The sequence below is a fragment of the Anabrus simplex genome, chromosome 2 (genome assembly GCF_040414725.1).
Source record: "Anabrus simplex isolate iqAnaSimp1 chromosome 2, ASM4041472v1, whole genome shotgun sequence".
Taxonomy (NCBI): Eukaryota; Metazoa; Arthropoda; class Insecta; order Orthoptera; family Tettigoniidae; genus Anabrus; species Anabrus simplex.
This window is the reverse complement of record NC_090266.1, coordinates 862927847-862952519: the sequence shown is the minus strand read 5'-3', so window position 1 is coordinate 862952519 and position 24673 is coordinate 862927847. Positions and strand designations below refer to the sequence as shown.

Sequence of the window (24673 nt, the reverse complement as noted above, 5' to 3'; positions counted from 1 at the left end):
TTACCTGTTAACACATCCTTCCAGTGCGATGCATCCCAGTTTGAACTAAACTAAACCACATGGCGTAACAGCTCCGAAGGGTCATGGCCTAGCGAGTGACTGCTGCTCACCCCAAAAGCCTGCAGATTACAAGGTGTCATGTGGTCAGCATAACGAGTCCTCACGCCTGTTATTCTTGGCTTTGTAGACCGGGGCCACTATATCACCATCAGGTTGTAACGTTCCAGACGTCACAGTGTAATTATGTTAATTTTATTATATGTAATTAATTCAGGAATTTAACGTCATGATATTTATCTTGGTATGTAATTGTATTATAATTCATGGTTGATCATTTGCTCACTATCATTTCATTACTTTGTAACTACGACTTGTAAACGAGGGCTGAATATCCTAATATTCACGTAGATTCTTGCGACATTCGTTTAAATTTAACTTGCAGTAGATTTCCTCTATCTTGCCACAATACCGAGGAAGAAGGAAGGACAAATTTAGACATCAAATTCTGGGAAAAGCGAACACGTGTTAAAGCGTTATAACGACAGCTACCGTATTTCGACCAGAATAATTCAAACTGATCACCGCCTATATTTTCAAAGGAGCGTCATGTTGCCATGGATACTGAGTGAAAGGGCTTATAGAAGAACAGTTGATATCATGGTTAAGACCCATCAACTCTAATATCTGGAGTGGGGAGAGACGTGTCAACTGATTGGACCACGTGTAGCGACCTGTAATTAGAGCCAGAGAAGGTTATAAAAGGGCGTGTTGGAGCTCTTGGCATCATTCTTCTTGATTCTGCATTCATTATTATTATTCTTCTGGATTCTTGATTCTTCGATCTTGTATATCGCTGTAGGTCTGTGAACTTGTCTTATGGTTGTTGTACCATAGTGGACTAGTGTGATAGTTTATCACTTCTACATTAATTACTTCATTACCACGACGTGGTACTTAGGAATTTCTGAATGAGGGGTGTATAGCCACTCTCATCAGGAAGTACGTACAGCTCGGCTACTAGACCGGTTTGTACCAGTCTAAGACAATAGGTAGTATTAAACTAGATAGAAATGAAACTTCAGGGCACATTTTCAGTAAAGTTGGAAGGATTATTAATTGTGTATCCTCTCCACATAACCCAAGGAGGTTTTTCTAACTATGACTTAGGGCTCATCTCCAATATATGGGATAGAGCATAATAGGGAGTGTTAGTGTCGAAGCCATCTTCCAATTAGTGGTCGGTGCACTTAGCAAGGCAGGAATGGTACTTAGCTGCAGATGAAGAGATCTCAAAGACGACCGGTGATGTTCCAGCTACAAGGATGGAAGCTTTCCAAGGACCAGCAGAACAAGACTATATGGTGAGCAAGCGAGTTAAAAATATTGCAAGTTTTCGCGAAGTAGAGTCATTCAACTGTTTGTTAAATTCATTTCCTATTTTAAATTCAGTTCTCGTTAAACCGTCGTCATTTATATTCAATATAATAAATAGTATTTTTCTAGTTCACTTTAATCAATCTGCCTTAATTAGCCTTTTGATTTCTAATTCTCCGGCTTAATGATTAGTGCACTATCACCCCACCCCTGTGATAAGAGTCCGTCCAAGCTTGATTATAAATTTTTATCTTTAAGTCATCAACTTAAAGATTGGCGCCCTTAGCTTGCATGGTTGCATTTCTCGTTCAATGATTGTTCTCCGAGAGGGGAAGACACATAAATGCCGCTCCAACGTAGGGCGAGAAAATCATTAAGTACGGAGCAGTTAATGACAGTAACGATATCAGAATTCGTATTATGGGCAAAATTTGGATATCCACGTTGCATTAGGAGTGTTTGATTGTGGGGAGGGTCATGGCTGATCAGACGAAGGAGGAGAGGATGTTGCGCAGTGGACGGGCGATAAAAGGCAATAACGTATTGAGTTCAGAGGAAGAGTTGTGTAGTCTAGTAGAGGAAATTGAAGATAGAAGTGTAAGTAGTATGGAGAGTGAAGGCAAGCAGAAAGAAGTCAGTATGGAGTCAGATGATAGTAGGATGGGGGGCGAAGCGGAAGTGTCATGTCCAAGGACACGAACCTTCATCAAGTAGCAGCACATAAGTAATACATAGTGATTATTTTGGTAACTCAATCCATTGGCCTTGCTGTCGGAGCAGCCATGTGTTGGGGGTGATATAGAATGACAGTTAAAAACAGAGTTGTGTGAGGTCAAGAGGTCTCACGAGGAAGTCGATACGGACAAATCTAAAAAGTCACGTCCTGTCGTCTGGAGATGGCAAGAAAAGGGGGTAGTTTGAAGGATACCATACTTAAAATTAATGGGCGACCCTATTAAGTGAAACGGGACGCAGTGTCATGTTTATGATGACAAGTATTAGAAATGGGGGAGTTATTTTATGAGCATAGGTTTAAGGGCGAGAAGTCAAGTTCATGTTAATAAATATTGCCACGTGCATAGTGTGGGATTTGAGATACATGGGGGAGGTGGTAGCACCAATAGTAAGCCAGTAAGGCTTTATCTGAGAGGAGGGGAGACCCTCATATCATATTGCTAGTCCCTTTAAATACGTATGTAATTGAAGGAACAAGCGTCTTATTGCATTAGTCTTCGCTTTGGGAGCCTTGCCTTCCGCTCACGTTAGAGAGTTGCGATCAATTCTCCAAGCGGTCTCGCTACTTAGAATATTCTTAGTAGATCAGGTTGAACGGTGGTGCTAACACTTGGTATTCACCATTCATACTTTGATTCTCGACTTAAGCCCTAGTTCTTCTGGGTTTTATCGTAGTTGGCAACTTAAAGCTTGAGGAATCTCTGTGAGACTCCACGATACTCTGTTTTTAACATCGCTTTAGCATTTCAGTGGTACTCTAATGCTTTAGAGTCCACTTGCATTTACTTGGAGTAGCCGTTCTGAGGAAGGCTAGTTCCAGTACGTCACAATACGTGACCGACTTCAATTGTACGTGTATATTCTTTGTACATCATCTGTCAATATACGCACATATATAGGAAATCATATGAGTTTCAACTCTTAACAACCAACTTACCTAACGCCTATAAATTACCATCTTATATCCCTTTCGTTTTTAGTACTGTTGTTAGCCATCAGGTGATTCCACTCACCGCTCGGCGTCTCACCTGTTGGCCGGGATACGACAGGAAAAGAAAAACTGGTGTCAGTTTTGTGGGGTTGGTCCTGAGTTCGACGTCCATCCATTGTTGTTTAACTCTTAACCAGGCGTTGGTGGTTTCCTAAGCGGCTGTCTATCCTAGTAGACTGAGGGGCGGTCGGAAGAAAGAAGAAGAAGTCCGGAGGCTGTCTATCCTAGTAGACTGAGGGGCGGTCCGAAGGAGAAAGAAGTCCAGCGGCTGTCTATCCTAGTAGACTGAGGGGCGGTCGGCAGGAGGAAGAAGAAGTCCGTAAGCAGACAGAGAGCAGAACCAAGAAGGCGCAAGGGCTGGCCCACGGAGTAGCAGAGGGATTCATAGGAGTCCAAGGAAGGAAGACGCAATCGACCCGGCGTACCTGCACGTCGTCAGCTCACCATCAGCACGCAGTAGAAGACCAAATATTGTAAGGTAAGCCAAACTCAAAATCAGTATGTCAAATTCTGAAGTGGGAAGTGCCAGTGATAATTCAGATAACACTTATATTAATATCAATCAAGCGTTCAAGTTAATCGGAGATCCTTTTGACGGGAGAAATCGGAGTAGGTTGAAAGAGTTCTGTGCAAATGTAGATTCAGCAATAGAATTTGTTCAACCAGATGAACATCCGCTGTTTTTTAAATATGTTCTTACCAGAATAACGGGCGAAGCTAGAAGCAAGTTATTAGTAAGACAGGATGTTACGAGCTGGCCAAAAGCGAAGGCAGCTTTGTTTGAAAATTATGGAGAGCGTAGGACTATTGATCACTACGCATGTAAAATGTTTAAAGCACAGCAAAATAAAGATGAATCTGTAATAGCTTGGGGTTCGAGAATGGATGCAATGGTAAGCGAACTTAAAGAAGTTGCCACGGCAAGAGTCGAACCGGAGGCAAAAGTTCATAGAGCGAATTTAATAGGAGAGTTAGGGATATCATGTTTTGTACAAGGATTAATTGATAAAAGCATTCAAACGATTGTCCGTAGTAGGAACATTACGGATGATTTCGGTTTAGCAGTTGAGGTAGCGGCCCAAGAAGAGTCGGCCGTACTCTCAAGTAAAGAAAAGCACGGTGAATCAGTTAGGAGAGATAAATATTGTAGTAATTGCAATAAGAAAGGACATTCGGCATCCTCATGTTTTCTTAAAATGCGACCAAAAGAAGTTAAGGCAATAACGTGTTACAATTGTAATAAGGAAGGGCACTATTCACGAGAGTGCAGAGTAATAGTTTGTAAACGTTGTAAGAGAACAGGGCATGTAGAGAAAAATTGTAAAAGTAGTAAACCGCAGCAATTCACTAATTACAAGGGTAAAGGTTACGAGAACAAGCAGGCGGAAAACTAGAACAGGATCATGACGCAAGGCCGGTTATAGGTCCTAAAAGTGTTCACATAGGCCAAGTACACAATAAGTGTAATAACAATGAAGGGACAGTTTTACTATCTATAAATGATGTACACGGACCTTTTCGATTTTTAATCGATACAGGCTCAGAAATAAGTGTAATAAAGAAACAATGCGTACCGAAGGAAATGAAGATAGATACAAGTGATAGATTAAAATTGCTAGGAGTTAGCAAAGGAACACTATTCACGTGTGGAACCGCGAAGGTAACTTTGGGAACATCTCAATGCAAATTGCATGTAGTAGATGATGAATTTCAGCTGTCACAAGACGGATTGATAGGTAGAGATTTTTTGAAAGATTCTGTAATTAATTTCACGGAGGAATTCATAGAAGTAAATGGTGATAAACATCAAATAGAAATTAGAGAAGCTAAAGTAATAAAAGTACGTCCGAGAATGGAAACTATGTATGACATAGGAAAAGACGAAATTGCGCACGTAATGAAAGTAGAAAAAAGTGACGCACAGAAATGTTCACAATCGAGAACTCGAAGAGTAATCGAACTAATTAGGGCAGATCATATGTTAAAGAGTGATAGAGAAAGGATATTTGAATTATGTCCAGAATGTAATGACAGATTTTATTTAGATAGAAAATTAAACGAGATTACGATCGGTAGCATGTACCCTATACCAGGTACTACGGAGTTAAGTAACTCAATAGGGAAAGCGAATTATTTCTCGACAATTGATTTAGCCAATAGCTATTATCAAGTTGAAGCAGAGAAAATATATTGAAAAGATCACATTTTCGGTGTTAGGCATTTGATATAAATTTATGCAAATGACGTTCATGAGATTAATTAGATGAGTAAATGGAACTAAGTGTTTATGCTAATTAGATTACAAAAAAATAGTATTTTCAGCATTATATCGGAATTTTTGATATAAACGTATATCAGTGACGTTCATGAGATTAATGACAAATGTATTAGCGGAAGTAAAGTGAATTAAATGTTTATTAAATGAAATTAAATTATATAATTATTTTTGAGATTGAGTAAAATAATAATAATAATAATAATAATAATAATAATAATAATAATAATAATAATAATAAAATTATCGACGTTTCGGGGAAGTTAAGAGAGATTTTCTCAACCCACGACCACGAAACAACTTAAGGGATTTTTGGGATTATCGGGATATTACAGACGTTTTATACCAGATTATAGCAAAATTGCTAAACCACTGTATGAACTTTTAAAGAAAGAAGTAGACTATAAATGGGAAACTAAACAAGAGGAAGCATTTCAGACTTTAAAGAATAAGTTGATAACGTATCCGATTTTACAATATCCAGATTTCGAGAAGCCGTTTATTGTAACAACCGATGCAAGCAATGAAGCGTTAGGCGCAGTATTGTCGCAAGGGAAGGTAGGAAGCGATTTGCCAGTAGCATACATATCTAGAGTATTGAATAAGGCAGAAAGAAATTATTCAACAACAGAAAAGGAAATGTTAGGAATTGTATTTGCAATAAAGTATTTTAGACCGTGTGTCTTAGGACGAAAGTTCACTGTAGTGACGGATCATAAACCACTTAAATGGGTATTTAATGTGCAAGATCCAACCTCAAGATTGCTAAAATTTAGATTGAAGTTAGCAGAATACGATTTCGATGTTGTTTATAAACAAGGAAAGTTAAATACAAATGCAGACGCACTGAGCAGAATACACAAGTTAGATGAGGTTGAACAAGAAGAAGTTTCAGAAATGGAAACAGATGAGAAATTCACAGAGAAATTAACAGAGGATGAAAAGAAAGAGATTATGAAAGAATTTCATGCATCTTTAGTTGGAGGACACCAAGGCATTACACGCACGTATGCTAGGTTAAAAGATTGTATTGAGTGGCCAGGAATGAAGAAAGATGTAGAGCAATACATTCGATCATGTCATTCATGTCAAACTAATAAGTTTACGAAGCCAGATACGAAGGCGAGTATGGTAATCACAGACACACCGCGGATTGTGTTTGAGAATATCGCGTTAGATGTAGTCGGATCACTTACACTTATACTCGACGGAAACAAATTTATTTTAACGTGTCAAGATCAGTTATCGAAGTACTTAGTAGCAGTGCCAATGAAAAATCAAGAAGCAGAGACAATTGCAAGGGCATTGATGGACAATGTAGTACGAACATTTGGAATACCAAGTGTAATATTAACTGACCAAGGTAGCAACTTTTTGAGCGAAGTAATGAAGAAATTATGTAGATTATTAAATATTAGGAAGATTCATACTGCCGCATTTAGGCCACAGTCAAACGGAAGTTTAGAGAGGTCTCATGCAGTATTAGCTGAATTTTTGAGACACTATGTATGTGGAACCCAAGACGATTGGGATAAGTTCATTTCAATGGCAACTTTTGTATACAATACAACGAAAAGTACGTCAACTAATTTCACACCATTTGAATTAGTATTTGGAAGAAAGGCGAATATACCAGGGACATTGCAGAGAAAACCAAACGAGAAGAATTATAATGAACACGAAAGCTATGTGGAGGAATTAGCTCGAAGGCTTAGAGAAAGTCACGAGGTAGCACGTAAAACTCTAATAGAAACCAAGTTGAAAAATAAAGTCCAGTATGATACAAGAATAAACGAAGTAACGTTTAAGATACGAGACCAAGTTCTTTTAAGAAATGATTCAGTAAGACGAGGTCGTAGCAAAAAATTAAGTCCAAATTTTATTGGCCCGTACACAGTACAGCAAGTTTCAGGAGTGAACTGCGTTTTGAATATGAATAAGCGAGGGAAGCGCGTTACAGTACACAGTAACCGATTAAAGTTATATATTTAAATGAGAAGGAAAATTGTATGTAAATACATTGTGAACAATCAGTAATAAATTATAGGCAACGCAAGGTAACACAAATCTGTTACTTGCAGGTCAATGGCGCTGATAGCAGCGGCGATCGCAGTGATGGCGATATTTACGAAAGGAGGAAAGGCAATTGATTTCCAGCTCCAACCATATGAGTCCACCCCAGGGGTTTATTTCGACAAGCTAGGTGAAGTTCAACTCTATAACACTGAATGGAAGGTAGTAACTTATGTAAATTTAGAAGCGTTAAATGATGCGTATAATGTTGGTAAGAAATACATTCAGAGAACCATGAGATTGTGTTCAGAACTGGAAGTAAATTTAACATATACGTGTGAGAATGAGGTAAAGCTTTTAATTATGCAATTAAATAAAACTCAAAATTTGCGTGAATTAATAAGACAAACAACTAAGACTGAGGAGAAGGAAAATTCAGATCAGAATAGAATGAAGCGAGGAGTTCTTAATTTTGTAGGAAGTATTGCTAAAATTTTATTCGGAACCTTAGATTCGCAAGATGCAGCCTATTATCAAAGTCACATTAAGGATCTTGAATCAGAGAATTTGTCGATGTTAAAAGTCGCGAAAGAACAGATGATTGTAGTAAAAAGTACGTTACAATCAATGAATAGCTCATTGTATGACGTCGCTAAGAACGAAAAAGAATTAAGCGATAATATAGCAACAATACGGGGATATCTGAATGATGAGACTGAGCAAATAGAAAGCGCATTTAGGAGAACGGAGATTGAAATCGCGGTCAATAGGCATTTAATTGACACGCAAGGATTCTTAGCGCAATTAAAAGATCATTATGAGATTCTGTTAAATGGAATAATGTTGGCTCAAAAGGGAGTCTTACAACCTCAGATTATAAGTCCTAGTGATATAATAAAGTCGTTTTCAAAGGCACAGAATAATTTCCCACCAGGAATGACATTACCTGTTGAGTTGAGACTGGCTTATGGCTATTTAATAACTAGAATAGCAGAGATTGAAGTGTTCATTACTAAAGAAATACTTGGTTACATTGTAAAGGTACCTTTGGTAGATAAGGTAAAATATGATCTTATTAAGGTTATACCATTCCCAACAAGAGTGAATGGTGAGGTAGAAAACTTTGTTTTTATTGATAGTGAAAATGAATTTATTCTTTTGGACCAGAACAGGCAAAATTATGTAATGTTAACTGAAAATCAAATTAATAATTGTAAGAGGTTGAATGATAAACTTAAGGTATGCAAACAAGAGTTTGCTATCAAACTAGCTCATTCACATGAGGAATGTGTAGTAAAATTGTTGACAGGGGCACAGGTTGTGCCACAAGATTGTCAAAAAAATGTAATTAGAGTACAAGAAGTAATGTGGTTTCCCTTAAGAGAAAATAAATGGATTTATATCGCTCCACAGGAGGTAAAAATAACAGTAGTATGTCAAGAGTTGCACACAAGTGATGCTAAGTTAACAGGTACAGGAATAATAACAATGTTTAATAGATGTACGGCCTTTGGGCCAAAATCAAAAATTCAATCTTCAAATGTAATTAAAACAAATAGTACCAAAGATCAAGGGTTTGTACCTGATCTATTGTTACAGTATGACTGTTGCGATCATTTAGGAATTAACACTAAATTGAGTCAATTGCAGGATGAAGGAAAGATACCGTTGGTAAATGTGCTTCACCATGCAGAGGAATTAAAATTAGCAAGTCATAAAGTAGAGGCAGTTGAAAAATTAATACTTGAACAGGAGGATGAATTAAAGCAAAATCATAAATTGGATAAGTTGAATTTTCTGTCTTATATAGGTGGAGGAACAATTGCTGTTATTTTGTTATTATTATGTTCCTGCTGTTGTTCCAAAAGATGTTGCAAAAGATTTAGACTTGCTCATAAACTGTCAGAGCTAGGAGATGAGTGTTGCGGAAAGGTATGTATCCGCCAAACTATAATTAATAGTCCTAACTCACATTGTTCAGACGAGGACGTCACAGTGCACTTTGATAGACAGGAGTATGTAAGAGGTAAGCGCGTAAATGAGCGCAGGGGTAGAAGTATGACAGATCTTACTACTTCCAGTATAGAGCTTAATGAAAGGTCTCTCATCAGAGAGCCAAGGAGGCAATAAAGAGGGAGCGTAACTACATTAGTAAAGTAAAAATTTCAATGACCATTGTATAAGTAATGAATCACTAGTAAGACAGTGTTAAGGCTGTAATGTAACAAATGTAACTTTAAAATTTTTAAAGTACAAAAGAAAGACTTGCCAAGGGGCAGAGTCGAACATGCAACCTTATGTTAAGGTAAAATTTCATGAGACTGGCCTAACAGGTACAGTTCGGGCTTGTCGAGCGAGGCAAGACCCAAGCGTCCATTCCTATGAGTTTGGTACGGGTAATGTATCAGTAATAACTGAACAAAAATTTGTGAGACTGGCCTAAGGAGGCACAGTTCGGGCTTGTCGAGGGTGGCAAGACCCAAGCGTCCATTCCTGTGAGTTTGGTACGGGTTATGTGTCAGTAATGACTGCACAAAAATTTGTGAGACTGGCCTAAGGAGGCACAGTTCGGACGTGTCGAGGGAGGCACGGTCCAAGCGTCCATTCCTATGAGTTTGGTACGGATAATGTGTCAGCAGTGACTGCACAAGTTTGTAAGACTTACTCAAGAAATATAGTCAGGGGAACCGAGTTGCTATTGCAATCTCGAAGCCGGCCATTCCAAGAGTTTGGTACGGAAGTAAAAACCGACCAGAGAAGGCTGGAAGGTAAAGTTGTATGTACTGTGAAGCATATAAATTGATATGTGTTAATTACTGTGAAATGTGAAATGTAAATGAGTGATATTAAGTACTGTAAAATGGAAAAAATGAAGTGTTATATGTACTGTGACATATATAAATTGATATGTATTAATCACTGTAAAATGTGAAATGAAAAATGTGAAATGTAATATGTAAATGAGTTATATCAGTACTGTGAAATAAAAAAATGATGAAATGTTATATGTACTGTGAAACATATAAATTGATATGTATTAGATGTTAAATCTAAACTGTGTTATATTAAGTACTACATGTACTGTGGAATATATGAATTGAAATGTATTAATGCAATATGGTTTACTGTGAAAGAATATGTTAATTGTAATGTGAAATGTATTTATGAATATTAATTGCATGAAGGGTAAAGAGAATTGTATTAATGTCAAAATGTAATAAGTTGAAGTGTATCTATGAAATGTAATGTAATATTGCTAAAATGTAATGTGCCATGTAAGGTACATGCGGTAATTAAACCTGTATGTACGTGTACTCAGGTGGAAACCAGTTGCATGTGTGGCAACTAGTTTCTTTCCTAAGTGGGGAGGTGTCATGTCCAAGGACACGAACCTTCATCAAGTAGCAGCACATAAGTAATACATAGTGATTATTTTGGTAACTCAATCCATTGGCCTTGCTGTCGGAGCAGCCATGTGTTGGGGGTGATATAGAATGACAGTTAAAAACAGAGTTGTGTGAGGTCAAGAGGTCTCACGAGGAAGTCGATACGGACAAATCTAAAAAGTCACGTCCTGTCGTCTGGAGATGGCAAGAAAAGGGGGTAGTTTGAAGGATACCATACTTAAAATTAATGGGCGACCCTATTAAGTGAAACGGGACGCAGTGTCATGTTTATGATGACAAGTATTAGAAATGGGGGAGTTATTTTATGAGCATAGGTTTAAGGGCGAGAAGTCAAGTTCATGTTAATAAATATTGCCACGTGCATAGTGTGGGATTTGAGATACATGGGGGAGGTGGTAGCACCAATAGTAAGCCAGTAAGGCTTTATCTGAGAGGAGGGGAGACCCTCATATCATATTGCTAGTCCCTTTAAATACGTATGTAATTGAAGGAACAAGCGTCTTATTGCATTAGTCTTCGCTTTGGGAGCCTTGCCTTCCGCTCACGTTAGAGAGTTGCGATCAATTCTCCAAGCGGTCTCGCTACTTAGAATATTCTTAGTAGATCAGGTTGAACGGTGGTGCTAACACTTGGTATTCACCATTCATACTTTGATTCTCGACTTAAGCCCTAGTTCTTCTGGGTTTTATCGTAGTTGGCAACTTAAAGCTTGAGGAATCTCTGTGAGACTCCACGATACTCTGTTTTTAACATCGCTTTAGCATTTCAGTGGTACTCTAATGCTTTAGAGTCCACTTGCATTTACTTGGAGTAGCCGTTCTGAGGAAGGCTAGTTCCAGTACGTCACAATACGTGACCGACTTCAATTGTACGTGTATATTCTTTGTACATCATCTGTCAATATACGCACATATATAGGAAATCATATGAGTTTCAACTCTTAACAACCAACTTACCTAACGCCTATAAATTACCATCTTATATCCCTTTCGTTTTTAGTACTGTTGTTAGCCATCAGGTGATTCCACTCACCGCTCGGCGTCTCACCTGTTGGCCGGGATACGACAGAAGTAAACACTAACAATGAAAGTAATAATAATGATCAGTTAATGGGAATGATGCAGTTAATGTTGAGTAAGATAGAGGAGAGTAAATCTGAAATAAAAAATGAATTGGAACAAACTAAATCTGAGCTTAAAAGTGAATTTGAACAAACTAACACTAAAATTGAGAATATTAAATATGAACTTAAAGAACAGTTAGAGCAAACTAAAGCTGAATTAAGCAGGGAGATGAGAGAAAATAAGGAGGAAGCGAATCGGAGAATGGACGAACACAGTAGGCAGTTACGCGATCTGGTGGTAAAAAATGAACATTTTAATAAGCGATTAGAGGACCAGAAAAGTGAATGTGAACGGCAAGGGAAAGAGGTAGAAGAAAAGTTTGCGGAGCAGAGAAGTAAATTCCTGGAATTAATGGTGAAGGAAAACAACTCTACTAGGGAGGAAGTAATGAGGCAGGTTACTAGTATTGATAAGAGAGTTGAGACTCAAAAAGGAGAAATACGGGTATTCAAAGACCACGTCCAACAAGAGATTGACACAGTAAAGCTTAGAATAGAAGATGAGACCCGGGCAAGTGAAGAAAGGTTTGCGATAGCTGAAGAGAATAAGATTGAAATTAGGACACTGAAAGAGAAGCAGGTTAATTTGGAGAGCGAAATTGATAGGAGAGACAAAGATGTAGAATGCCGGATGGAGAAAGCAGAAAATCAGTTAAAACAGGTGGCAAAGGAGAAACAGGTTTTCACGGGAAAGCAATGTCTAGGAAATAGCTACATTAGGGAAATTGAACTACCTAAATTTAATGGGAAACAAACGAACCCGCTAGATTTCCCTAAGATGATAGAAAAACGGTTTGAAAAGCGTCTAGAGGAAGGGTCTATGGACTGGGAAGACGTTATGGAAAATATTGACCATGCTTTTGTAGGAGAAACTCGGTCTTGGTTCATGGTATATAGGCAAACGATGACGAACCTGAAAGAATTCAGAAATAAGTTTAGAGAGAAATTCTGGAATGAAGCGATACAAGCTCGGGAGAGAGAAAGGGTGGTATTTGGGAGGTACAAACAGCATGAGGGAGTCACTATGACCGAGTACTTCCTGGCCTATGTCATGATTTGTCAGAACTTAGATGGTATAACCGAGGGGTCTGATGTAGTAAGACTACTTTTGAGACATTTTCCGGACAGGGTGAGAGAAGCGGCCTCCATGCAAAGAGTTGGTACTATTCAGGAGATGGAGAACCTACTAGGCAGTTTTGATGCTTTAGGTAACCTTAGGAGTAGAACGGAGAATATACAGAGCTTTAGTCATCACAACGGAATGAGACATAACGGAAGAACACAGAATCACGAAGCTCGCAATCAGTTCAGACCTCAGCATAACAGTAGGAGCGGAGCACCTGAATATAGGACAGGAAATTCCCAACGGGGGCCAGAGCAATGTACTAATGAGTCCAACGTCAATACACAAACGGAACCTTTAAACTAACTAGAGGCTGTAATCTTAGGTCAGAATTCCAGCCTAGTACGAAGGTAGCGAAGTGTCTTGTCATGAAAGTGTTACCATATGACCTAGATGTTAGAGACGATTTGTTGTATGAACCCCCAGCAGAATAATGGAGATTCAAGTAATAAAGTAGTCAATCCCGTTGTTAAATTGAAAGTTTGGGGGGCGTGGGTTAAAGTTTTGATTGATTCTGGTAGCCAAATATCATGTATTAGTTCTCAGTGGTATGAGTCATTAGTGAAACAGGGTATTCAGTTGGAGGAAATGCCTGTTAAGTCTACTTTCATCATTACGGCTGTTGGAAAGAGGTCTAAGCAAATTTGTAAACAAGTAGCTGTTCCGATCTGTATTAATAATTTTATTAGCGTTCAGATATGTTTGGTAATTCCGCATTTGATATTTGATCTTATCTTGGGATCTGACTGGTTAACGTTAAAATTGGCTCAGTTAAATTACTATGATGCAGTGCTAAATTTGAGGTGGAATAATGAGGATATCAACGTCACGTTTGAGGAGGAAATTCAAAGGAAAACGGAAGTTAGTACAGTGTGGAGAATGAGAGAGGTTTCTAAAGTTAATGAAGAGGCTAGTGAGGGCCTGAAGTTGTGCCAGTTGTGGATTAATGAGGATAAAATGTGTGGCTTGAAAGAGGCCGTAGGTAGAAATCAGTTAAGTGGGGTCCGGAGGGACAAGTTATTTAAAGTGTTGTGTGAACACATGGAGATTTTCTCTGAGAAACCTGGTGTTACCCATCTGTACGAGCATTCTTTTTCTGTGCTGGATAAGAGTCCATTCAGCGGACCGCGGTATCCGATACCACACAAATATGCCATAGCCGTAGAGGATCAAATTCAAGCTATGTTAGCAGACGATGTGATTGAATTATCAAACAGTCAATACGTTAATCCCTTAATTGTCGTGCCTAAGTCTGATGGATCAATACGTTTGTGTATTGATGGCAGGGAAGTGAACAGACGTATTGGTGCTGATCAGTTGAGATCACTAACCATTGAAGAGTTGATACAGAGTTTTCAGGGTAAGAGTTGGTTTTCTACGTTAGATCTTAGGAGTAGTTTTTGGCAGATACCTTTGAGATCAGAAGACAGGCCTCTTACTGCTTTCAGCTATAAGCATAGTTTGTACCAATTTAGGCGTGTTCCTTTTGGGACCCGTACGAGTTCGGCAGCTCTAATTCGTGCACTAAGTATTGCCTTGGGAGATGATACTGGAGATTATGCTACGATTTATATCGATGACTTGGTTATAGCATCTAGTACCTTTGAAGAGCACTTGGACCACTTGGAGAGGGTTTTTTCTAAATTAGAGTATGCGGGTTTTACTCTGAAACTTGACAAGTGTGTTTTCAGTAGACGAGAGGTGACTTTTTGGGGGCACCGTGTATCGGCAATGGGAGTGACGCCTGAGAGCACAAGAATTGAAAAAATATTGAATACTACGACACCTAGAAATATTAAGGAGCTCAGATCGTATATTGGTGTATGTAATTTTTTCAGACGATTTGTAGTGAGATTTGGTAACTTACTAGAGCCATTTAGAGAACTATTGAAAGCTGGCAGTAAGTGGGAATGGACACAAGGTCATGATAGAGCTTTCCTAAAATTAAAAGAAGGATTCAGGCAGGCGGTTGTTTTGAGATACCCCATGCCCGATAGGAAGTATGTGTTGCTGACGGACGCATCTCACTGTGGTATCGCTGGTGCACTATGTCAAGTAGATGATGATGGTAATTTAGGGATTGTGTCTTTAGCTTCCAGAGGTTTAAGTGCTGCTGAAAAGCGTTATACTATAACGGAACTTGAATTCCTAGCTATCGTATACTCCCTGAGTAAACTTAGGATGTATGTTTTAGGTACCGAATTTGAAATTAGGACGGATCATCATGCTCTTTCTTTTGTATCCAAGTGTAAATTATCATCTAACAGAGTTAGTAGATGGATACTCGCCCTACAAGAGTATGATTTTAAGGTAACTCACATTAAGGGAAAGAATAATGTCCTTGCTGATTTATTGTCACGTGATCCGAAGTTGTGCGAAGAAGGTAGCCTTCTAGAGCCACGTGAGGGCATTATTATATGTACATGTCTGTCTAAGGAAAATGAAACTGCTCTAAATAGACTACGTAACCTATTGGTTGAACAGTCGGTAGACGAAGAATGTCTGGAACCTTTGTCTGTACTTCAGGGAGGAGAGCAGCTCACTGTGTCGCATGGTAGGCACACGTACAAACTGGTTAACGGATTTCTAGCCAGGAAATGTGGCGAGGATCTCTGGGGGATTTGTGTACCCAAAGCGCTACGTGTGGAATTGATTTGGTTTATCCACAAGGAATTAGGACATTATGGAGCTAATAAAGTTCTGTATGAGATCCGACAGAATTTTATATGGGACAAGATGGGAAGAGATATAAGAAAAATTCTTTCCACTTGCGATCTGTGTCAGCGTAGCAAAGTTCCTAACCGCTATTTAGCAGGACCTCGTCAGGCGGTAATCTCACAAAGACCCGGTGACTTGGTGTGTACTGATCTGTTTGGACCTGTGGTAAAGGGACAGTTCGGCTTCCAATATATTTTAGTCATTATTGATGCCTTCTCGAAGTTGGTCAGATTATACGGTATGAGAAAAGCCACTGGAAAATCTTGTAGTCGTATAATCCAAGAGAAGTATATCCCTGAATTAGGTACTCCTCTTAGAATATTATCAGACAATGGACCGCAGTTTATTTCGAGAAAATGGAAGTCCATAATTAGAGAGCTAGGTATTACACAGGTTCATTCATCCATTAGATACCCTCAGGGCAATATGTGTGAGCGCGTTATGAAAGAGTTATCTCGCATGTTTAGATGCTTAGTGTTCGATAAGCATACAGCCTGGGTGGCTCATTTATCCCGCATAGAGACATGGATCAATGCAGTTCAACATGAAAGCACTAGATTAACGCCGTCACAAGTTCATTTTGGTCGTAAGCCCCAGAATGAACTAGTGAGAGTGTTAAGTTTGCCTGAGGAACCACCTCGTAATGCTGAATTTTACGTCCGACTGGCACGGGAGAACCTGGTTAAATCTGGAGATAAACGTAAAAGGCAGCAGAAACGTAAGGTACTTGATAACTTTGAGGTAGGTGATATGGTTTTGGTGAGAGTTCCCATGTTGTCAAACAGTGAGGATAAGGTAACAAAGAATTTTTTTCTTTTAGATCAAGGTCCTTATAAAGTACATAGAAAACTAGGACCCTGTGCTTACAAGTTAGCGGATGGCGAGTGCGTAATGAATGGTTCATATAACATTAGTAGTTTACGGAGATACCTGTCGTGTGAGGTGGCTGAACCGGATTGTGAGATATAGGTCAGTAACTCGGGGAAGTTGCTACCTGTTATGTCAGACTACGAGCGGAATGAGTTTGCCTCTCAATTGTGGTGGTATTTCCTAGTTGTGTTTGTAAACAAGGGAGGTGTTTGTGTGTAGCGGTAGAGTTACGCTCGTTCATTGCCGATAGATCATCTGTTTTCTGTATGTGAGGCCATGAAATTTTATATCTTATCTGTTTTCTGAGATGTTACCGAAGGCTAATTAAAGCTGACGACGGCAAATAATTAATTTTCCCGTATGTGCATTTCTAACTTGCAATAATTTTACCGTGAGCTTAAATCGCGTGTGTATTCGTGTGAAGTGTATTGCACCCCGTTTCAAGATAAGGTTGAAACATTCGAGAGAGTGATTAAGGTGTAAATTGTTTGTATCATTTGTTTTCCATGGTTTGAATGTAAAAGATTGGAAGAGAACGTGTTACTGCTATCTAGCAAAGAATGTCGGAAAGATGGAGAGTAAAAGGACTAATAGACACTCGGGAGAGTTTGTAATCTGAATTGTATATATATATTATGTTATATTCTCAAAGATAATCTTGTTTTTTTTTAAAATGGAAAGTTGCTCGTGTAGGGCATAATTTAGTATCTAAACCTCAAGATGAACTGAAATAACAGACATTCGCAATGGTAAGCAGTCTAAGAGAGATATGGAAACAGTGAGAAATAATTAATTGTATGAAAATAATGTCGCTCGTAATGGGCAGGTAATAGAGGTATTTCAAGTCAATGTAGGAGTAAGAGTGTAAGTTCTCAACTCATGTGATATTTGTTAAGAACTCATGGGGGCGTATGTAACGTTCCAGACGTCACAGTGTAATTATGTTTATTTTATTATATGTAATTAATTCAGGAATTTAACGTCATGATATTTATCTTGGTATGTAATTGTATTATAATTCATGGTTGATCATTTGCTCACTATCATTTCATTACTTTGTAACTACGACTTGTAAACGAGGGCTGAATATCCTAATATTCACGTAGATTCTTGCGACATTCGTTTAAATTTAACTTGCAGTAGATTTCCTCTATCTTGCCACATCACCGAGGAAGAAGGAAGGACAAATTTAGACATCAAATTCTGGGAAAAGCGAGCACGTGTTCAAGCGTTATAACGACAGCTACCGTATTTCGACCAGAATAATTCAAACTGATCACCGCCTATATTTTCAAAGGAGCGTCATGTTGCCATGGATACTGAGTGAAAGGGCTAATAGAAGAACAGTTGATATCATGGTTAAGACCCATCAACTCTAATATCTGGAGTGGGGAAAGACGTGTCAACTGATTGGACCACGTGTAGCGACCTGTAATTAGAGCCAGAGAAGGTTATAAAAGGGCGTGTTGGAGCTCTTGGCATCATTCTTCTTGATTCTGCATTCATTATTATTATTCTTCTGGATTCTTGATTCTTCGATCTTGTATATCGCTGTAGGTCTGTGAACTTGTCTTATGGTTGTTGTACCATAGTGGACTAGTGTGATAGTTTATCACTTCTACATTAATTACTTCATTACCACGACGTGGTACTTAGGAATTTCTGAATGAGGGGTGTATAGCCACTCTCATCAGGAAGTACGTACAGCTCGGCTACTAGACCGGTTTGTGCCAGTCTAAGACAATAGGTAGTATTAAACTAGATAGAAATGAAACTTCAGGGCACATTTTCAGTAAAGTTGGAAGGATTATTAATTGTGTATCCTCTCCACATAACCCAAGGAGGTTTTTCTAACTATGACTTAGGGTTCATCTCCAATATATGGGATAGAGCATAATAGGGAGTGTTAGTGTCGAAGCCATCTTCCAATTAGTGGTCGGTGCACTTAGCAAGGCAGGAATGGTACTTAGCTGCAGATGAAGAGATCTCAAAGACGACCGGTGATGTTCCAGCTACAAGGATGGAAGCTTTCCAAGGACCAGCAGAACAAGACTACATGGTGAGCAAGCGAGTTAAAAATACTGCAAGTTTTCGCGAAGTAGAGTCATTCAACTTTTTGTTAAATTCATTTCCTATTTTAAATTCAGTTCTCGTTAAACCGTCGTCATTTATATTCAATATAATAAATAGTATTTTTCTAGTTCTTTAATCCAAGCTTGATTATAAATTTTTATCTTTAAGTCATCAACTTAAAGATTGGCGCTCTTAGCTTGCATGGTTGCATTTCTCGTTCAATGATTGTTCTCCGAGAGGGGACGTCACAAGGTAGCTCCTCAATTGTAATCATGTAAGCTGAGTGGACCTCGAACCAGCCCTCAGATCCAGGTAAAAATCCCTGACCTGGCCATGAAACGTACCTGGGGCCTCCGAGTAAGAGGCAAGCATGCTACTCCTATAACATGGGGCTGGCTGACGATGCATGCCATTCACCTGAATTAATGCTTCCGAATTCCATTACAGTTGTTTTAGATTTATTTATTTCCTTGTTTCTTTCTTCTCGAAGATTGTGTTGCATCACACAACATTTTCTTCAGATCTTTTCTATGGTAGGTTCAGAAAAAACAAGCATATGTTTTGCCTTCAAGTGACATGGTTGCCAGAGGCTCAAGAAGATTCAAGATGGCCATCAGATTAACAGTCTAATCTTTGGCTGTGTCTTTTTCACACCTGGACAGTCAGCAGAGCGAGTGAAACTTAAGGGAAGATTCAGTCACTTTTTATGTACGGTATGCGAGTGGATCCTACCATGTTTTGTTAGTTATTTTTACCATTTGAGTGAATATAACTGTGTTGAAATCAGTGGCGGCTGGTGGATGTCGGCTCTGGGGTTCAATATTGGAAATCAAAACACAGATTATGGATCTCGTCGAGAAAGCTACAAAACTAAACTACACTACAAATCACGCAACAATAATTTCAATAACGTATACACCCACCTATGCAGACTGCTTATACATGAAGTCCATTCTTCTCTCTTTCATTGCAGCAAATTTGTCTATGACAGATAATTTAAACCCTCTATGTCCCTAAGTAATTCTTTTTCAATCGAGAGCATTGCAAGAGCGGTCAGTGTTACCTCAGTCTTTGAACTACATAGGAAAGTCTTTATCCTCCTCAACGTTGGGCTTCCGATATTGTCATTGGCATTTTTATGATGAATTTCAGTCATTTTATTATTTCACTAAGTTATTTTGAAGCGAAAATTGAAGGTGTACAGCACCGTACACAGATCGAAAATCTACTCTCAAATATAGAATTTCCAGCTCCGTTTTATTTTGCTCAACAAAGGATAAACTTCACACACTTTCTTCAAAGTAGCTAATGGGAACTGCCTTTCATACTCTTCAAAACAGTCAGCATGAAACAAGTTCGCCGCAAGAAGATGATTTGTGAACTGAAAGCGTTCCGTGGCCTGGAGAATAATTGTATCGCATATTTCCTTGGCTGCCATTTTGTTGGAGATGCATGTATCTGTAAGTGTTTCTTTTACTGGCGGGATCATTATATCATACGCATTGGAAAGTGACACACTCAAAATTATAAATTGCCTTTTTAATTTCGACTGGGTCTGCAACTGATTGTATAAAATATCAACATGTGGCATTATTAAATAAAATACGGACAGCCAAAACTGAAATGTAGGATGTTCTAATTTAAGGCGCAATCCCCTTGCCTGTAATATTGCTGTACCTTGTCGAGACGTTGTTTTATTTTTCTTCAAGGCATTCAATGATGGAGTCCTTGTTCTCATAAACTACTTCAACAGTTAGTGATTCAATGTTCCACCTTGTGTTAGAAGCACGTGGCACTCTTCTACCTACTATGTCGTGGCATTATTATAACTGTTATTTTAAAAATTTGCTTTAGCAGTTGGTTTACAAGATCAAGACCAATGCCAGCCAGATGGAACCTCGCAGCGCGGAAAGCGATTTGGCTAGGTGCGTAATATAGCTTCTGCGCATGCTCCCTATCCTCATATTCAACAAAACTCTGCTCCAGCTCACGTCTTACCTTCCACATCCCCTTGCCTACCGTTCAGCACCTCCTCACCACCTCGCTCAAACCGCAACCCTCAAACTAACGCACATCTGTGCGAGAGCAGTCCCAGATATGCTCCTGCGTATTAACTACTGTGTTGCTGGGAACAGTGCCACACCACAAGTTGCTTGGGCGTGAATTTCAAATGTGTTCCTGGCCTGGGGAATCAATGAATAGAACAATGTATAAGCACAGTAAATTGAGGTTCATTGCTCCAATGCTCTACGGGAGATACCGCCACTGGTTGAAATATTTTATAGTGTAGTTGTGCGTTTTGCGTTCCTAGCAAAAAGTGACTTATTTTTATAAAACAAAATGAACATCTTGAATTTTCTTCTGCGGACTGACTTTACTAAACATTCAGTGGAAGATTGATGGAAAATCAAATGGTTAGGTCGGACAAAACCACCAACGTCCCTAAAACAGAGTCTGTTAACAGGAAAGAGTATACACGTACATTCAAATGTAGTATATATAGAGAGAAAACTGTGGATTATGGGTCGTAGCAGAAGGAATAGAATGTACTGCTTTCCGTGTTTGATTTTTGGGAAAAAGATAGCAGTTGGACCAAAATCAGAATAGCATATTTTGGGCATTTATCCCAAAATATTAAGAGACATGGAGGATCTCATTAAATCCCTTGTCTCAACTTACAAGCCGCCACTGGTAGCAGGGCATGGTGGCCAGTCGACTATATGTGTACTGTAGTCTATTTCGTATTTTGAATACGATTCCAGTATTAGAACTACTGTATAACAAAGCAACTTTTTATACTTACACCTGGTTTCGTCGTCTTGCAATGATGTCAAGGATGTCGTGAACAATTGTTCGACTGAAGAAAAGTGATAAAATATATTTCAGGTTTGTGTCAGTCAGACACGGCCATAGCCTTGTTGTCATATTTTTAAGGACGTAGAGAAACCATTCACATGAACCCAGAACTTTCGCTGCTTCTCGAAGTCTAGGATAGTCTAGCATGGAGAGGGTACGATTAAATGCAGACAAAATCCTCTCTGCGCAAGATATATCTCGTTGTCGAGTATTACCCTGCAAATCCAGTTCTAATTGCAAATGTTACGACACGTCTGCTGTGTTAGAGAAAATGGCCTCTGAAGTACATCGAACATGGGACGCAGTTCGATGTCCTGAAAGTAGACTTCTTTGTTTATGAGTGCAGATATATTCTTCCTTTAGAAATGCAAATATATAAGTTAGGCTTTTTGTAAACAATCTGCTAACAATGGAAATTACACTGGGCTTCAATGTAAGCACCTAGAATCCACTGGCCAGTGTCACAGCAGCTGGTACATGTGCAATGTGTACCATGAGAGCTGCCCTGCATTTGATATTGGCAGAGGCCACGCAAGCCAATGAATGAAGATCAAACTCTCTCTTCATTTATCTGTATTATGAATGTCTTGCATATACACCCATTCTACGTCCAGGATGGCTGACGTAAAGATATCCCGACTAGATCTCAGTGTTCATTACTTTTTGTACGTGCGTTACTACGCCTTTTTGTTTTCGTAAAGATTTTTTCTTGGGATTCAAACAACGCTGATACGCTATGTAAATCATTCTATCATCGGAATTGATGGACGTCTCCATCTAACGTATAATGCATTTACTAGAAAAAGGATAATTCTACAGCTTAAATCTAAGTTGATCTTTGTTATTATGGGAAACATCAATAATACATCATATTAAGCTTAATTAATGTCATTTATTCAAGAAAGCAAGAATTAAGTGGATGAGAAAAATAAAATATGAGAATTAAGTTTAAAATTTGATTAATATTCATCTTCTCATATATAATAATCATCTGTACTCATATAATTTGCATCAACTACGTTATTTGGCTTCTTGCCTCTCCTATCTTTCATTTTTACAGTATATTACAATGGAAACGGATTATCAATTATATCCAATAAAATATCCATTAAATATATATAAATTTCATCATGGCATGGAAAATTGTTAGTTGTATCGATCTGAAGGATCATTTTGTATATTATCATATTGTTCGTTGTTCAAGAATCACCTACATCGCTACATGTTTCCTTATTTTAAATTAGTTTTCATTAACTTTGTTCAGGACAAGCGTTGATACACAGAATTGATATATAATATTTCGTAGCATTTTAATATAAGCTTCTGGAAAATATAAGTTTCTCACTAGACAGCATAAATCTGCTTGTATTCAAGTTAAAATTACTATGTTAACCATCATTTTATATCAATTCATTTTAACGTAAATAACCAGTGGGTGTGTCTAACAGGATGATTAGATTCTCAAATGTGACCAAATATATTAATAAATGACCTAATGTGCGAGTTATTCTAAGTATCTTGCCTAGGGAAAATCATTTTTGAAAACATTATATAGTATCTACTGTCAATTATGTTTATCACACAATATGATTGTAATTATCCATGTTAATATCCATAATGCAATCATTATTTGGGAATTATTTGACTTTAAAGTAGTAATATTAATTTAAAATATCCAGTGCATAGCCAATTATTCTTATAAGAATTCCCTTCTGATGACCTCGACCTACAATGGCATTCCATAAATATTTGTATGTATAACCACGTCACCATTAATCTAGGAAATGAATCCTCAGACAATATACTGCTACTGTATAACAAAAATATATGATCCTGCTGTGCGTCAATATTCCTTTCCTTACTCTTCAAATAAATCATTAATATCTCATATCTCGTCGTAGCATTACATACTCATTCAACAAATTCTTCATTCACAACATATAACATTGTTGTGTTTTCACCATAACCCGTTTTTCCTTATATCACTTCATCTTTCCTTCTTTATTAAACATCATTTTGGCTCTGGAGGAAAAACAAAAAGTAAACTTTATTATTCAAAACGCTTCTTTTTCCATCAAGTACAAAATAATTACAAGTTTATTTTTCTTGCCTTCATTGCCGAAGAAATGCCTGTGGTATAGTTGAAGTAGCTTCTTCCACATTTAATGTTGGACCATAGAAACTCTCATGTAGGAAAGAATTATTATTATTAACTTGCTAAATAATCTATCGCTGCTAGTTGAAATTATTGTGAAATTATTTGAATTACTTGAAATTATTGTGTCACAATGAACAGATTGGGTAATATGCCTTCAGCTCCATACTGCACGATGAAATTAAGAAGCCTTTCAGGATTTGAAATTTCTTAACTGAAATTCAAAAGCAAAATATTGCAAACCAAAGTTTTACCATAAAGTTATAGCATTCGTCAAGCAAAATCCTGAACTTTGAATAGACCTCTTACAACGGAGTGAACTACTCATTCATTTCCTCATATCAAGTCCTGGCAAAGTTGCCTGGCATTTAAAAATGCATTTCACAAGAGAAATATGTCCTTCGATTTATTGGTATCTTGAATGATCATATTATTATTATTATTATTATTATTATTATTATTATTATTATTATTATTATTATTATTATTATTATTATTATTATTATTATTATTATTATTATTGACTCTCAATATTAGATTTACATTGTTGACAGGGAACAAATCCCTTAGCCTGTGACTTACTGATTAAAGCATTTTTACATAAAAATGATCTGGGATACCTCTCAAATCACCAGACTAATTAGCTCAGATTGTAGAGCACAGGCCTTCTGAGCTGAAGTTGGAGGGTTTGATCACAGCTCTTTCCACTGATAATTAATAGGTTCTTAAATACTTCAGCTTCATATCGGTGGATTTACTCCTGTGGGATGAAATTCTGGCTCTTTGGCGTCTCCAAAAACCGTAACATTAGTTAGTGGGACATGAAATTTAATAACACTATTTATTATACATTTCAACTACAGGGCCATCACTGACCTCATTATTTTAAAGATTATGACAACACATGAACCAGTCATTTAAGACAGGGCTTAGTTTCGTAAATGTTCATAATATGTTGTT

General features: G+C 38.0%; 1 long non-coding RNA gene across 1 annotated transcript; it reads left to right on the top strand.

Moving 5' to 3' along the window:
* The first annotated feature begins 3361 nt into the window (after window positions 1–3361).
* LOC137498392 (uncharacterized) lies at window positions 3362–9049 on the top strand. The gene is made up of 2 exons (XR_011017776.1): window positions 3362–3578; window positions 7457–9049. It is a non-coding gene; the product is annotated as an uncharacterized lncRNA (long non-coding RNA).
* The last annotated feature ends 15624 nt before the right edge of the window (window positions 9050–24673 follow it).